Raw genomic sequence first — 15,674 nt, forward strand, 5'->3', positions numbered from 1 at the left:
TGAGGGTGCCCATGTTTACAGATTTAGGGTTGTACCTGGGGGGTTCCTTGATAATTTGTGTGAGATTGAGGGCATCTAGTTTAGATTGTAGGACTGCCGGGGTGTTAAGCATATCCCAGTTTAGGTCATCTAACAGAACAAACTCTGAAGATAGATGGGGGGAAATCAATTCACATATGGTGTCCAGGGCACAGCTGGGAGCTGATAGGGTGGTCTACAACAGGGGGAAACAGTGAGAGACTTATTTCTGGAGAAATTATTTTTTTAATTTAGAAGCTTGAACTGTTTGGGCATAGACCTGGAAAGTATGACAGAACTTTGCAGGCTATCTCTGCAGTAGATTGCAACTCCTCCCCCTTTGGCAGTTCTATTTTGACAGAAAATGTTGTAGTTGGGGATGGAAATCTCAGAATTTTTGGTGGCCTTCCTAAGCCAGGATTCAGACACGGCAAGGACAGGAGTGTGCTAAAGCAGTGAGTAAAGCAAACTTAAGGAGGAGGCTACTGATGTTAACAGAATGTTAATGCATGAAACCAAGGCTTTTTCAGTTACAGAAGTCAACAAATGAGAGTACCTGGGGACACGCAGGGCCTGGGTTAACCTCCACATCACCCGAGGAACAGAGGAGGAGTAGGATGAGGGTACGGCTAAAGGCTATCAAAACTGGTGTGCGTTGGGGACAGAAAATAAAAGGAGCAGATTTCTGGGAGTGGTACGATAGGTTCAGGGCATAATGTACAGACAGGGGTATGGTAGGGTGGAGGTAAACCCAGGCAGTGAGTGTCGATAAGAGAGGTTGCATCTCTGGACGGAGTTATGCTGAGTGAGGTCACCGCATGTGTGGGCGGGGGGACAAAGGAGTTTTCTGAGGCATGTTGAGTGGGACTAGGGGCTCCACTGTAAACTAAAACAATGATAACTATCCTAAACAACAGTATACAAGGCATATTGACATTTGAGAGAGACACAAAGTGAGGCATAAAGCAATCACAGGTGTTGATTGGGAGAGCTAGCTAAGACAACAACAGGTAAGACAACAGCTAATCCACTAAGACAACAACAACAGGTAAAATGGCGATAAATGGACAGACAGGGTCAGTTAACTACACACTGAGTTCGAGGCTGGGGCCGACAGATAAACAAAAAATAAACAAAATGGAGTACTGTAATTAATGAACATTAATGCAAAAAGGCTAACATTATCTATCATTTTAGATTGTCATATCATATAATGTGATTTAAACGAATCATAATATAAATATAATGACTTCTTCTAACAGGTAAAGGCTATGAAACCTAGACTATCAAAATCTGGAGTGAACAAAAAGATGAGGCTTCACTTCAAATTCCTGAAGAATTACTTGAAACGTGAGGTAGGTTTGGTCAATTTGTCTTACCAAGAGAGTACAATCACCAAATCGTGATACTTTCCTATGTGATGATACAACATGTGTCTATTCTAAAATATTAACATGTGTGTTTCATTCATGCAGGAATACAGCGCAAGCGGCTGGGAAGACATAAGAAAAGTGGTGCTGGCACACATGCAAAGACTAGCCACAACAAGAAGAACTAACCAATGAGCCTTGTGTGTGTGTGTGTGTGTGTGTGTGTGTGTGTGTGTGTGTGTGTGTGTGTGTGTGTGTGTGTGTGTGTGTGTGTGTGTGTGTGTGTGTGTGTGTGTGTGTGAGCGTGCGTGCGTGTGGAGATTATTTATTTATACATCTATTTTTTCAACTATTTATTTACATGGTTATTTAAAAAATATATGTTTTACTTATTTATTGATTTATTTATTGTGTGTATTCACAACTCTGCGAAGTAAAACACATTTTATACTGAATATTTAATTATGAGATGGCTTTTTGTAGGCTATAGACAATGTAGCAATGTTTTCATGCATTTATTTGTGTATTTACGAAGGCCATTGCAAGATAAGAAGAACTTTCAGCACCATGGTAAACAAACTGACAGGATCTGATATGATTACGGATCATTCTGAATGAATCGTGAATAATGACTAGTGAGAAAGTTACAGACGCACAAATATCATACCCCCAAGACATGCTGACCTCTCCCCATTACAATAACTGCTGAGGTTAGCAGTTTTTGGGGACGGGGGTATGATATTTGTGCGTCGGTTAGGCATATAACGCGAAACGTCTAGCAACCCGAAAGGCTGCAAGTTCAAATCTCATCACAGACAACTTTATCATTTTAGGTAGTTGTAATGGTGAGAGAATAGCATGTCTTGGGGGTATAATATTGTGCTTCTGCAACTTTCTCATGTATTATTCAAGACTCATTCAAGATTATCAGTAATGATGGTTGAATCCACATGAATGTAGAAGTGTTAAAAAAAAACATTTTCCATTCTTATTTACAATAAAATGGACTCCAAAATTACACAAAACATTATCTACCATTCATTTCTATTGGGCACAAAATAATCTGAAACACAATCAGAACAAACGGCAAATGCATTCAACAAGTCTGTAGAGTCACAAACTTGATGTAGTCACAAACTTGATGTAGTCATTTGGTGCTATCAATATGGTACCACATACTTAACTTTTTACTGCTTCAATACACATATAAGTGAATTTCTCCCAATACTTTTGGTGGTCATTGTTTTTGTTAAATTGCTCAAGCTCAGTCAATTTTGTTGGGAATTATTGATAGATAGCAGTATTCATACCATGTCTATGATTTAAAAGCAGATTTAAACCAGGACTGAGACTTGACCACTGAGGAACACTAAACACCTATTGGAAAGCCATTCTGGTGTGTATTTTGCCTTAAAATATGTGTAATTGTCCCACTGAAAAATGTAGCGATATCCCAGTGTCAGGTCTTCAAAGGACTAAGGCATGTTTTCCTATAAGTTTTTTCCTTGGCTTTGCTCCTTTCATATTTACTTTGATCCTGACAAACTCCTCAGTCCCTGCTGGTGACATGTCTACCCATAACATGATGCTGCCACCACAAAACTTGAAAATACAGACAGTTTCACTCTGTCATGTTTTGTGTTGGATTTTCCCCAAAGTTTTTTTATTTAGGCACAAACTTTAATTCATTAGCCATGTTGTCTTGCAATATTACTTAACTGCCTTGTTGCAAACTGAATGGATGATTTAGAATGAATAATTGTTTTTATAGGTTTACTTCTTTTCACTTTGTCATCAGGTCTGTAAAGTGGAGTGAATGTGATGTTGTTGATCCATGCACAGTTTTCTCTCAGCTCAGCCAATAAACACTGTAGCTATTTTAAAATGATCTTTAGCCTCATTGTGATGTTCCCGAGTTTCCATTCGCTCCCGCAGCTTATTTAGGAAGGATGGCGAGATATTTACAGTGTCTGGTTGCTATTCTAGACGATCTAGAGATGAATTACCATACTTAACCATACTCGTAATATTCAGGGGTTTGAGATTATTTATTAACCTCACCTGATCTATGCAGGTCTAAAAACATTCTCGCAGACATGCTTTTAAAGCTCATTGGTGGCTCTGAGGTTTAATCATTGTTTGAAATGCACTCTCCACTATCCTCTGACAATCATGAGAACCCCTACTTTTGCGAGCAGATGGACCGCATTCAAGAAATTGTGTGATTTATTGTGAAAATATTGGCTCCTGGGAGTATTTAGATGTACCACAGCTAGGGCTGTGAAGACCTACGCAATCAAGAAGTCTTTGTTCCAAAAATTGTATTAATTTCAGAAAATTTCTACCATTTTTATTTCACTTCGAAAATGTGGAGTAGCTTGTGTAGATCAGTGGGTAAAAATCCCAATATTATGTCCTTTTTAGATTGACATTTAAGGCAGCAAAATGTGAAAAGTATGCATAGGTGTGTAGACTTTTACTAGGCACTGAAAGAGCCCCAGTGGCTCGCACCATCCTTTACGCGTTTCCACCTGTGGAGGTGATTCAGCACACACTGGAGAGGTTGCATCCAGAGGACTGATCGTTGATCCTTGTGGTTCCCCATTGGCCCCAAACTACCTTGGTTCGTGGAGATCCTTTTACTGAATTATAGCACACAGACAACCAATTTAAACTTTTCCTCTTGTACTTGATTCTTGCACTCATATATACGTTTTTAGTTTTATCAGGTATTTTATTGAATTGCTTTGTGATAAAATTATGAAAATTGTAGGTGGTTAATTTGCAGATATACACTAGTTGTATGTGCATGCATGAATAAATGAATATGAAGATGTGGAACAGGACCACAACCACCAAAACCTTACTCTATCTAGGCCCAACCGACCATCACAGCTTATTGTGAAATAGACACAAATTATTTATTCGAAATTCAAAATTGCACGATTTTCATCACAAGGCATGTTGTGTGTATTACACGATTTGCTTTCTTCATAATGCATTTCTGTACATTGCACAGTCATAATACCCATAAAACCTATCGGTCAAACAGGGAAATTGTTCAAATCATTTTTCCACCATTCATTTTTCTCATAGGGGATTTTAGAAACACTTAAAATAAGGTGTGTGTTTAGTCAAGGCATACCTTGGTGTGACATTTTGATAACCATATAAATCTCTTTCGGACAAGGTGACTTATCAATATATACACCTTTTTTTAAGCCCCTCAAAATTCCATGCTAATTAGCTGCTAATGTGATTATCATGAAGAACTACAAATTCCATGATGATCTGGACGAGACTGACGAATCAAGGCAAAGGTAAGAATCTCTGGATTAACTATCTAATGTTAGCTAAATATAGTAATGAATTAATTGGCTAAATTTCTTTCAATTGACAATTCTGTGAACTGAATATTTATTGTTAAAACGAGAGGCTGCCTGGATCTTTAATTTAAAGACCCTTGCTCCCTTCGGTCTCAACATAGACTTTGATCTGAAGCCATTCTTGTGATAATTGTGATTTTGCCATTGTAATTGTTTGTTAGATACATTTTAGACTACAAATGCTATGATCGTATGCTATCCATTTGTTTGTCTTTTTGTATGTTCTTTGTATGCCATTTTTTTTAAATATTTGAGTTAACCAATGATATTAGGCCATACTTGGCCATGATTACAAACACCTGTGTGTCTCTTGACACTATATAAATGACTCATCTCGCAGTGTTTGTGATGATACCCTGATGAAGACAGCTTCGCTGTCGAAACGTTGGTTATTACATTTTTGCATCTGAGCTCTTAGAGTGTGCGGCTTTCCTTTATTTTCTAGTGTTCTACTCCGCTAGCCAGCACCTCGCCTTTAAAGGTGTGCGTTTCTTTTTTCTAGAAGAATCTCTGAATTAACTATCTAATGTTAGCTAAATATAGTAATGAATTAATTGGATAAATTTCTTTCAATTGACAATTCTGTGAACTGTCTTGTGCAAGTTTTACATTGGCACAGTACCTGGGGTCAGCTCGTGCAAGCACTTGCAGGGATTTGTAGTTTTGCATCATGTACTTTGACGTAATTAGCCATTTCAAATCTGAGAGTAAATTGAGCTGACTATATTGATAAAAGTCACCTTGTCCAAGGAAACGTCACGCCAGGGTAAGCATACACAAGAAACAACCCTTATTTTAAGTGTTTCTAAAATCCCCTATGGGAAAAATGAATGGTGTAAAAACGATTGGAACCAATTCCCTTTTTGACCGCTAGGATTTATGGGTATTGTTACATCTCCACCTGTGAGGTTCTACTGTATCTCCCAGGAAGAATTAGCTAACAACAGCAAGCTAGCTAAATGTCTATGAATGTTTTGTGTGTCACACCCTGATCTGTTTCACCTGTCTTTGTGCTTGTCTACACCCCCCACCAGGTGTCTCCTATCTTCCCCCATTATCCCCTGTGTATATACCTGCGTTTTCTGCTTGTCTGTTGCCAGTTGGTCAAGTCCTTCCAGCGTGTTCCTGTGCTCTAGTTTTTTTTTTGTCTTTATATTGTTTTGTTAAAAAAAATTCAAAGACTCAGGGGATGGATCAGCTTTAATTTTGCAGATAGAGTGTTGCTTCTATCAATGTAATTGTCTGCATCATTTCCAATCCCCCATATAATGTTTTGGTAAATATATACACTACCGTTCAAAAGTTTGGGGTCACTTAGAAATGTTCTTGTTTTTGAAAGAATTCATCATAAGGAATACACCCCCGCCCTTCTTCTTACCAGAGAGATGTTTGTTTCTGTCAGTGCGATGCGTGAAGAAACCGGGTTGCTGTACCGACTCTGATAAGGTATCCCGAGTGAGCCATGTTTCCGTTAAACAGAGAATGTTACAATCTCTGATGTCTCTCTGGAAGGCAACCCTTGCTCGAATTTCGTCTACCTTGTTGTCAAGAGAATGGACATTGGCGAGTAGTATACTCGGGAGCGGTGAGCAATGTGGCCGTCAACGAAGCCTGACCAGAAGACCGCTCCGTGTGTCTTGCCCCTTCTGCGGCGCCGTTGTTTTGGGTCGCCTACTGGGATCCATTCCATTGTCCTGGGTGGTGGTCTGAACAGAGGATCCACTTCGGGAAAGTCGTATTCCTGGTCGTAATGTTTGTACGTTTACGTTGCTCTTATATCCAATAGTTCTTCCCAGCTGTATGTAATAAGACTTAAGATTTCCTGGGGTAACAGTGTAAGAAATAATACATAAAAAAGCTAAATTCTGCATAGTTTCCTAAGAACGCGAAGCAAGACGACCATCTCTGTCGGCGCCATCAAGCTGGCCCATCAAGGTCACTAGGTGTAGGCAAAACTATAAGCAGATAGGAAAACTGTGATATGACAAAATAGTTAATCAGGGTGATTCGTCCACAAACAGACAGGTATTTTCCTTTCCATTGTAGCAAGATTTTATCTATTTTTGCTAACTTTCTATAAAAATGTATTGGAATGAGAATTTCTTTCTTTCCGGATATGTATATCAACTATGTCCACATCCCTGTCAGACCATTTTATTGGTAAACTACACGGTAATGTAAAAGTTGCATTTTTTTGTGATTTTTTTTTTTGTTGTTGTTGTGATTAAAAGAGATTCTCCAAAATTGAAATATTCTAGGCATTTATATATAAACTCCAGTCGTATTTTATCAAAAGCCTTTTCAAAATCAGCTATGAAAACTAAGCCTGGTTTCTCCGATATTTCATAGTATTCTGTTGTTTCCAGTACTTGTCTTATTTTATCTCCAATGTATCGTCCATGTAAAAAAAAAAAAACGGTCTGATTAGGTTGAATAATATCTGACAATACCTTCTTTGCGCCAAACATTTAGCTACAATTTTTGCATCACAACACTGAAGTGTAAGAGGCCTCCAATTTTTTAAATGGACTGGATCTTTATACATACCACTTGGATCCTGTTATAGTAATAATGAAATCAGACATTCTTGTTGTGTGTCCGATAATCTACCATTTATATAGGTGTAGTTAAAACATGCTAATAATGGTCCTCTGCGTATATCAAAAAAAGGGTTGGTAAACTTTCACTGGTATGCCATCCAGCCCTCGAGTTTTCCCGGACTTAAAGGCTTTATTTGCATCAAGAAGTGCCTCCTCTGTAATTTGGCCTTCACATGAGTCTTTCTGTACAGATGTTAATTTTTACATTATTAAGAGGGAAAAAATCCGTACAATTAGCTTCAGTTAGTGGAGATGTAGGAGACTGAAACGAAAACATAAACCCAGCAAAAAAAGAATCGTCCTCACTGTCAACTGCGTTTATTTTCAGCAAACTTAACATGTGTAAATATTTGTATGGACATAACAAGATTCAACAACTGAGACATAAACTGAACAAGTTCCACAGACATGTGACTAACAGAAATGGAATAATGTGTCCCTGAACAAAGGGGGTGTCCAAATCAAAAGTAACAGTCAGTGTCTGGTGTGGCCACCAGCTGCATTAAGTACTGCAGTGCATCTCCTCAATGGACTGCACCAGATTTGCCAGTTCTTGCTGTGAGATGTTACCCCACTCTTTCACCTAGGCACCTGCAAGTTCTGGGACATTTCTGGGGGGAATGGCCCTAACCCTCACCCTCTGCTCCAACAGGTCACAGACGTGCTGAATGGGATTGCGATCCGGGCTCTTCACTGGCCATGGTAGAACACTGACATTCATGTCTTGCAGGAAATCATGCACAGAACGAGCAGCGTGGCTGGTGGCATTGTCATGCTGGAGGGTCATGTCAGGATGAGCCTGCAGGAAGGGTACCACATGAGGGAGGAGGATGTCTTCCCTGTAACGCACAGCGTTGAGATTGCCTGCATTGACAACAAGCTCAGTCCGATGATGCTGTGACACACCGCCCCTGACCATGACTGACCCTCCACCTCCAAATCGATCCCGCTCCAGAGTACAGGCCTTGGTGTAATGCTCATTCCTTCGACGATAAACGCAAATCCGACATCACCCCTGATGAGACAAAACCGCGACTTGTCAGTGAAGAGCACTTTTTGCCAGTCCTGTCTGGTCCAGCAACGGTGGGTTTGTGCCCATAGGCGACGTTGTTGCCGGTGATGTCTGGTGAGGACCTGCCTTACAACAGGCCTACAAGCCCTCAGTCCAGCCTCTCTCAGCCTATTGCGGGCAGTCTGAGCACTGATGGAAGGATTGTGCATTCCTGGTGTAACTCGGGCATGTGTTGTTGCCATCCTGTACCTGTCCCGCAGGTGTGAGGTTCGGATGTACCGATCCTGTGCAGGTGTTGTTACACGTGGTCTGCCAATGCGAGGATGATCAGCTGTCCGTCCTGTCTCCCTGTAGCACTGTCTTAGGCATCTCATAGTCCGGACAAAGCAATTTATTGCCGTAGCCACATCTGCAGTTCTCATGCCTCCTTGCAGCATGCCTAAGGCACGTATACGCAGATGAGCAGGGACCCTGGGCATCTTTCTTTTGGTGTTTTTCAGAGTCAGTAGAAATGCCTCTTTAGTGTCCTAAGTTTTCATAACTGTGACCTTAATTGCCTACCGTCTGTAAGCTGTTAGTGTCTTAACGACCGTTCCACCGGTGCATGTTCATTAATTGTTTATGTTCATTGAACAATCATGGGAAACAGTGTTTAAACCCTTTACAATAAAGTTCTGTGAAGTTATTTGAACTTTTACGAATTATCTTTGAAAGACAGGGTCCTGAATAAGGGACATTTCTTTTTTGCTGAGATTATTCTAAAAGTACTTTACCACCTTCAAAATATCGTTCTGTGAATCATGCGTGACTCCATCATTTGTAACAAGTTTCAATACATTATTTTTGATTGAAAAATAATTTGTTGAATTTTTCCCCATATTCCATCCAGTTCGCTTTATTTTTATAATACATTACACTGGATCTTTCTTGAATAAGTTCCTCAATTGCTTTTTGTTTTTCCTCTAACTTATCCTGTGCCTCTATGGTACAGTTTTTATTGCTATCTAACTGTACTGTTATTCATTCAATTTCCTTTGTTAATATGGACTCTTTGGATCTAAATAGCTTTTGTTTTGTAGAAGAGTACTGAATTGCATGGCCTCTAAAGGCACATTTAAAAGTGTCCCATACAATAAGGTGTATGCTGTACCTATGTTATGACGGGAAAAAGTCAGTTATACATTATTCTGTCCTAGTTATAAACAAGTTATCATCCAGTAGGCTTTGATTAAGTTTCCAATATCCTCGCCCACGTGGAAATTCAGTAAGAGTAATATATATGCCAATTATGTGATGATCCGACCACATTCTGTCCACTATTAACACTTTTTTTTTTTTACTTTTGGTGCCATTGAGAATGACATAAGAAGGTAATCAAGACAACTAGCTTGAATAAGCCTCTGCCATGTAGATCTCACTAGGTCAGGGTATTTAAGCCTCCATATATCCACTAATTCCAATATATCCATGACATTCATGATTTCCTTAAGTGCCTGAGGGTAATAGTTTGTAGTGTGATTTCCTTGGGAGCAATTTCCAAACGCCTGAAGGTACCACGTTCATCTGTACAAACAATAGTACGCAAGTATAAACACCATGGGACCACGCAGCCGTCATACCGCTCAGGAAGGACATGCATTCTTTCTACTAGAGATGAACGTTCTTTGGTGCGAAAAGTGCAAATCAATCCAAGAACAACAGCAAAGGACCTTGTGAAGATGCTGGAGGAAACAGGTACAAAAGTATCTATATACACAGTAAAACGAGTCCTATATTGACATAACCTGAAAGGCCGCTCAGCAAGGAAAAAGCCACTGCTCTAAAACAGCCACAAAAATGCCCGACTACATTTTGCAACTGCACATGGGACAAAGATCGTGCTTTTTGGAGAAATGTCCTCATGTCTGATGAAACAAAAATGGAACTGTTTGGCCATAATGACCATCGTTATGTTTGGAAGAAAAAGGGGAGGCTTGCAAGCCGAAGAACACCATCCCAACCGTGAAGCAAGGGGGTGGCAGCATCATGTTGTGGGGGTGCTTTGCTGCAGGAGGGACTGGTGCACTTCACAAAATAGATGGCATCATGAGTCTGGAAAATGATGTGGATATATTAAAGCAACATCTCAAAACATCAGTCAGGAAGTTAAAGCTTGGTCGCAAATGGGTCTTCCAAATGGGCATTGACCCCAAGCATATTTCCAAAGTTGTGGCAAAATGGCTTAAGGACAACAAAGTCAAGGTATTGGAGTGGCCATCACAAAGCCCTGGCCTCAATCCTATAGAACATTTATGGGCAGAACTGAAAAAGCATGTGTGAGCAAGGAGGCCTACAAACCTGACTCATTTACACCTGCTCTGTCAGGAGTGGGCCAAAATTCACCCAACTTATTGTGGGAAGCTTCTGGACGGCTACCCGAAATGATTGACCCAACTAAAACAATTTGAAGGCAATGCTACCAAATACTAATTGAGGGTATGTACACTTCTGACCCACTGGGAATGTGACGAAAGAAATAAAAGCTGAAATAAATAATTCTCTCTATTATTCTGACATTTAACGTTCTTAAAATAAAGTGGTGATCCTAACTGAGCTAAAACAGGGATTATTTACTCGGATTAAATGTCAGGAATTGTGAAACTGAGTTTAAATGTATTTGGCTAAGGTGTATGTAAACTTCCGACTTCAATTGTACGTGGCACCCCTGAAGGATCTATATAGAACCCTTATCTAAGAGTGTGTATAATATTTGAAGAAACAGCACACACACACACACACACAGCTTGTATTTGTTGGAATTGTGCTAGCAATTTTGTTAAAATGTAGTATGTGAATTAACCGTTGAATGAAGACGAATTTCTCAATGAAATGTTAACATTTAGGATATCTTATTCCTTCTCATAATTCCGTATCAACATCTTCATTGAAAAACAATGAACGCCTTTAGAATACACTTTTAGAAAATAAAGAATTTGACTGTCATCATATCACTGTAAAATATTGTTGAATTTTATAGTTATTAATAATTTAAGTACACATATACTTGATATCATGTAACATAATTATAATTTTGAATGTTATTTCAATGGAGTAAAGCAATCGCTCTTAAAACCATACTGTTACTCTTCAGTCCCTACAGTGGAAAGATAATAGATGCAGACGTCCCATCAATTTATATATCTGGATGAATAAATTAAATATGTATTTAAACGTCCATTAAAGACACGACTATGGAATACTTTGACAGATGATCGACCTAACAGGCCTATTTTTTTTTTTTTACGCACACATGCCTATAGGTCCAGTTTCAAAATCACCCGCAATATAGGCTCCAATTTAAATGTTAAGGTCTGTACTTCCTGTGCACTGCATAGGCTACCAGTGTCTTATTCTGAAAACCGGGAGCATATAGGAGGGGCTCTACCAAAATATTTCAGACCCCCCAAACCCGTTTCTTAAATGAAATAACGCGATGTTGATTGTGTAATTGATATAACCCATACAAGGTTGATCTGTATTTTAAATAGGCATTTGTGGTCACAAACAAACAACTCCCCTTCAAGCAAGTGGTTACAACGTAGGCGGAGACCATAGTTTGTGTGCAAATGAAAAGGACAATATAAAATGCTATTGTTTTCGAAGTGAAAGGCCAAACAAAGTTTTTTTCTATATGGTGATATTTATTAGTCTGACTAAAGTCTGACTAAAATGGATTCACAAGACTATTTTTTTCATCATCCCCCCCCCCCCCCCCCCCCCGGTTGATAGACCAATATTTCATGAGAAAATAGCAAATAAATCAAGATGTCCTTTCCGTGCATTTTCTCCAGACGTGAAACAACACTCTCAGGTATGAAAGTGTAAGGGGACTTCCGCCTTTCACTTTTGGAACACCTTGCAGAATTTTTGCATAAAGGATCGACACAGGTTGGAGCATGAGACACCGCCTCGATCTCCGAGCATGTTCCAAGTGTTCAGCAACAACACCATAACTACGCTTAAGAAAATGGTAGGCTATAAGGTAATGTTTTTCACTTGTTCCTGGTCATTGAGCTGTTGTCATCTTTCAACATTTAATGTGCTGTTATATGTTTAATTTAATTCCCTGACTCCCTTATGTACAGTAATAATAATGCAATATTTGTTTGAAATATTTTGACATCTCAGGGTCATAAAGTCTCTCGAGAATCTCAGATCACTTTCCCTGAGAAGCAATACAGACAAGTCGATAATTTAAAGGTAGGAAATATGCTTAGCCTAAACTCTTTAAAAAAATGCATTGTTCTATCCATAATCTTTTTTTCTAATAGTGGACAGTGAATTCGGAAAGGATTCAGACCATTCACTTTTTCCACATTTTGTTAGGTTACAGCCTTGTTCTAATGTGGATTCATCCCCCCCCCCCCCCCCCCCCCCTCATCAATCTACACACAATACCCCACAATGATTTGTTTAACCTTTAATTTAACTAGGCAAGTCAGTTAAGAACAAATTCTTATTTACAATGAAGGCCTACCCTAACCCGGACGACACTGGGCAAATATTTACACCGCCCTAAGGGATCCCCAAACACGGCCGGTTGTGATACAGCCTGGAATCGAACCAGTTTATGTAGTGACACCTCAAGCACTGAGATGCAGTGCCTTAGACCGCTGTGCCACTCGGGACCCAAATGATAAAGCACTTTTTTGTTTTGTTTTTTCATAAATTTGCAAAAATGTCTAAAAACATGTTTTGGCTTTGTCATTATGGGGTATTGTGTTCAGATTGATGGGAGAAAAATATATTTAATCAATTTTAGAGTAAGGCATGTACTAATACAAATCACTCTTCTTCTAGGCTGACGAACAGATTGCCTTCATTTTGCAAACTCTGAATGCTATAAAGAAATTGTACAGCAGTGGTAAATGCGAGTCCACCTCCTCTAACCAGAAAGGAGTGGACAAGTTGATGAATGACCTCTATCGCCAGACCTCGGAGCTGGACCAATGCGTAAGTAATTTGTGACTTTTGCCTCTTAACATTAATGCAAAAGGAAAACCTTATCCTATCCTATTATAATATAATGACAAATCATGATATGAAATTAATTATTTGTATGTTGTTCCAACAGGTAAAGGCTATGACTATCAAAATCTGTCAAAAGAGTGAACAAAAAGATGAGCCTTCACTTCAAATTCCTTAAGAATTATTTGAAACTCGCGGTAGGTTGATCAATTTGTCTTACGAAGAGAGTACATTCACCGAATCTGGATTTATTTACATGATGATACAACATTTGTCTATTCTAAAATCGTAAAAATGTTATTTATGCAGGTATACGGCGCAAGCAGCTGGGAAGACATAAGGACAGTGGTGCTGGCACACCTACAAAGACTAGACATGACATTAAATAGCCAATGAGCGTTATGTTTCTGTGGTGTAGAGATTATTTATTTATGTGTTTATTTATTTGTTTTTGAATCTATTCATTTATTGTGTAGTGATGTATTCACAACTCTGTGGAGTAAAATGTTTTTTATACTGAATAATTATGTGATTGATTTAGGCAAAACTGTGATGGCTTTCGTCATAATGAGAAGGGGACCAAAACGCAGCATGGTAAGTGCTCATATTTATTCATATAATGAAACACTTAAACAAAGAAACAAAACGAAAGCAAACAGTTCCGTAAGGCAACAGACAACTAAACGGAAAACAACTACCCACAAAACCAGGTGGGGGAAAAAGGCTGCCTAAGTATGATTCCCAATCAGAGACAACGATAGACAGCTGCCTCTGATTGGAAACCATACCTGGCCAAAACATAGAAATATAATGACATAGAATGCCCACCTCACACCCTGACCTAACAAAATAGAGAAATAAACCGTCTCTCTCAGGTCAGGGCGTGACCCCAAAGGTGCGAACCTGAACCTATAGGGGAGGGTCCGTGTGGGCATTTACCCATGGTGGCAGCTCCGGTTCGGGGTATAGCCCCCGTTCCGCCCGCTGATCCCTTCGCTCTTGTGCCACCGGACCGTGGATCGTCGGAGGAGGAACCGGACCGTAGATCCTCGCCGGAGGCTCTGGACTGCAGACCGCCGCGGCCTGGCTGCGGACCGCCGCGGCACTCTGGACCGCGGACCGTCTCAGGAGGCTCCGGGCCGCGGACCGCTCGGGCTCCGGGCCGCGGACCGCGCCGCAGGCTCCGGGCCGCGGACCGTCGCCGCAGGCTCCGGGCCGCGGACCGTCGCCGCAGGCTTTGTGCCGCGGATCGTCGCTGGAGGCTTCTTACGTGGAGCCGGAACAGGTCTCACCGGACTAGGGAACGTCGCTGGAGACCAGGTGCGCAGAGCAGGCACAGGGTATACTGGGCCGTGTAGGCGCACTGGAGGTCTGGAGCTTAGGGCTGGCACAACCCGTCCTGGCTGGATCCTTACTTTAGTCCGGCAAGGGCGGGGCGCTGGCACAGGACGAACTGGGCTGTGCAGGCGCACTGGCGACACAGTGTGTAGAACTGGCGCAGGATATACTGGGCCGTGGAGGCGCACTGGAGGTCTGGAGCTTATGGCTGGCACAACCCGTCCTGGCTGGATCTTACTTTAGCCCGGCAAGTGCGGGGCACGGGCACAGGACGAACTGGGCTGTGCAGGTGCACTGGCGACACAGTGCGTAGAGCTGGCGCAGGATATCCTGGACCGAAGAGATGCACCGGAGACCAGGAACGCTGAGCCTGCACAATCCTTCCTGGCTGAACGCTCAGTTTAGCTCGGCAAATGCGGGGCGCAAGCACAGAGCGCACCGGGCTATGAATGCGCACCGGAGATACGGTGCACATCACCACATAACATGGTGACTGACTGTTCACCTGCTCCCCACGGTAAGCACGGGGAGTTGGCTCAGGTCTCCACCCTGACTCTGCCAATCTCCAAGTGTGCCCCTCCCCCAACATTTTTTGGGGGATGCCTCTCGGGCTTCCGTCGTTGGGCTAGCTCCTCGTAATGTCGCCGTTCCGCTTGCGCCGTCTCCACCTGCTTCCATGGCAGGGTCTTGTCTCCTGCCATTACCTCCTCCCAGGTCCAGGACGTCCTCCATTCTCTCTTCTCCCGAGCCCAGGATCCCTGCTCCTCCTGGGCACGCTGCTTGGTCCGTTTTTGGTGGGTAGTTCTGTGATGGCTTTTGTCGTAATAAGAAGGGGACCAAAACTCAGCGTGATAAGTGCTCATATTTATTCATATAACGAAACACTTAAACAAAGAAACAAAATCAAAGCAAACAGTTCCGTCAGGCAACGGACAACTAAACG

The 15,674-nt window shown here is 41.2% G+C and overlaps 1 pseudogene; it reads left to right on the forward strand.

Moving 5' to 3' along the window:
• Positions 1-1,328: 1,328 nt before the first annotated feature.
• LOC106607407 (interferon a3-like) lies at positions 1,329-13,789 on the forward strand (annotated as a pseudogene).
• Positions 13,790-15,674: the final 1,885 nt, after the last annotated feature.

This window comes from Salmo salar, chromosome 06 (genome assembly GCF_965601325.2).
Source record: "Salmo salar chromosome 06, fSalSal1, whole genome shotgun sequence".
Taxonomy (NCBI): Eukaryota; Metazoa; Chordata; class Actinopteri; order Salmoniformes; family Salmonidae; genus Salmo; species Salmo salar.